The 2,500-nt window shown below is 51.1% G+C and overlaps 1 protein-coding gene across 1 annotated transcript in view; it reads right to left on the bottom strand.

The window, feature by feature from the left end:
• Positions 1-2,500, bottom strand: part of kcc (solute carrier family 12 member kcc) — a gene marked incomplete in the record, with an annotated part of 177,376 nt that overhangs the window by 18,003 nt on the left and 156,873 nt on the right.

Below are 2,500 nucleotides of genomic sequence, written 5' to 3'. Positions count from 1 at the left end.
AGCTCCATCAAGCTGTACACGCCCTCCCTTTCTTACATACAGACATCGGCCATCAGATTCTGCAGAAACAATGCGTACTCTACAGCATTTTTCCTGCAGCAAAATCATCCCGCCAGAATAAAGGAATCCACATGGAGACGCACGGAGGAGCGGTCGGTGTCCGTTGCCATCAGAGTCGGCCGGAACAGGCAAGGCGTCCCGAGTCGGGAAGAAAATTTGACGGGGGGAGTTGGATGCGTCGTCGTTGGCGTCGCACGGCCGCCGGCAGGAGATCGAGGGCCGGAAACGAGACCGGAAGAGGACGAAGGAGGTCCGGAACACTCGAAATTATGGGCTCCTTTCCTACCGTTGCGGAGGACTAAGCGTGCCTTCGGCTGGCCCGGACGAGAAGACTGGCGTGACTTTTCCCATAACAGCGTTTGCACGTTCGGGATGATGATGAGATGACGACAATGTCAATGACGCCGACGACGAAAAAATGATGCAATGATGACACGACGACGACGATGATGGTGAGGGTAGATGTAGCAGTGGGAGCAGCAGCAACGACAATAATTAATTAAGTTCATAATCACTGAAACTAGTGTGCTAACACGCGGATAACGCTCTCTTCTCTACTTTTTTCAACGATCGCTTTTCGAGACGCGTGTTTCCTCGCCGTTTTATTATCTATCATAATTGGAATGGACTCGAAAAGGGAAGGCGCGTCCGAGAGACAGCCTCCAAACGCATCCAGCGTGGCTTTCCCGCCTTCTCTGCAGACGACGAGCTGCTCCTGAGCTCGTGATCAGGCCGTCGCGAAAGCGGCGATGAAGGGGGAGGGTGCAACGTTTTAAATATGCCGACAAAAGGACGCGGCTATTGGGTGCGGTCATAAATACTTAGTCGTATCTTAAAATTATGTTTATTTAGTAGTCGCGTTACTCATCGGAACGCGCCATGATCATTCATCGATCTACAAAAGATACATGGCTGAGAAGTTTCTTGGAATCTGCCGATACACCCCCCCCCCTTCGCGATGGCCCTGCTCGTGACCTCGTCGCCGCGTCCCCTCCTGTCGTGGGAGGCCTCCCTCGCTGGATCCTCGCCCGCCTCCTTCCAGAATCCCCCGGGGACACAGGGGGACCTCTCTGGCGCGAGGATGTGCAAGGAACTCAGCCTCCGGTAGTGCCTCCTCCCGGAGCCCTGCAGGAGGTCGGAGGGCGAAGGACCTCGGCGCAGCAGCACGAGTGTGGCTTTGCTGCCTCTCCGGGAGCCAGCCAGCGAGGGAAATCAAGGAAGACCAAATAAAAAGACCAGAATCATCAGTGACCTTAGCTGACCTGGTACAAGCCAGCCCGCGTTCGGCCCAAGCTCGCACTGGCCTGCTACATTGTTAGCGATTTTCCCTTGACGTGTAAATGTTTGCTGTAAGGCGGCACTTCTGCCCGCGCGTGCGAAGTGCCTGGCAGGGCAGTGTTTGATGCCGTTTTCAAACACTGAAACCTGCTCTCTTGCTTCCCGTGAGTTCTATGAAGTGATCCAGACTCTATGAACAAAAGGTAATACATTTTGTAGCAATTTGGATTCTATCAAAATTGAAGACATTGATTTCCTAAATTCTAAGATCATGAAATATATTTTATTGATGTGCTATTTTCATATACATGATATCTGTATGAATTCAATGAGAATTGCGTAACTGCGATGTATGTACGTCCCTGGATATTAATACTTTTTGTTTTGAATCATAAAGATCACAGGTTTTATCTAAATATTTTTTTAACAATAACATAGCTTAAAATCATAATTATTCTCATTACTATCGAGTGTTAAAAATAACCTTCCAATAACCGGCCAATTCATATTCGCATAAAAAGCGAAATATTCATATGTATTACATTTGCATCTACGCAATCTGATTTTCCAACCCTGGCTCCAACAAGCACGAGGTCCAGCAGGCGGCGTCCGACCGGAGGCGCGTTTCCCCAAGGTCTATATACCTTGCTTTCCCCTCGTCTTCGCTTTACCCTCGTCTTCTCTTTCCCCTCGTCTTCCCGCCAAAATCTGCCTCGGGAAAGGCCGCCTTCCGGGAAGCGCGGCCGCCCTTCCAGCGAGCGAGCAACAGCGCGGAAGGAGTCCTCCGAAGCGCCGAGCATCGCCTCCGGACGCGGCGCCGACTTCGCCTTAATCCTGAGGTCGGCGGGAGAGGGAGACCTCCGTGGCAGCTGGTTGGAGGGCGCTGCTTGGCGACGCGCTCTCGCCAGATCGAGCAACGTGCAAGTCTTCAAGATACGCACACACACATACACACACACACACACACACACACACACACACACACACACACACACACACACACACACACACACATACGCACACACACAAACACAAACACACACGCATTTTTCTAAACCTTTAACAACCGAAGTTATTACATCATCATCATTAAAAATATCATCAGCATCAAAGTGTCAGCGTCAATCACCTCCCCCGCAGGCGGTATCAGCTGACAGCTGGC

The sequence above is a fragment of the Penaeus vannamei genome, chromosome 37, assembly GCF_042767895.1.
Source record: "Penaeus vannamei isolate JL-2024 chromosome 37, ASM4276789v1, whole genome shotgun sequence".
Lineage (NCBI taxonomy): Eukaryota > Metazoa > Arthropoda > Malacostraca > Decapoda > Penaeidae > Penaeus > Penaeus vannamei.
This window is presented reverse-complemented; position numbering and strand designations above follow the sequence as displayed.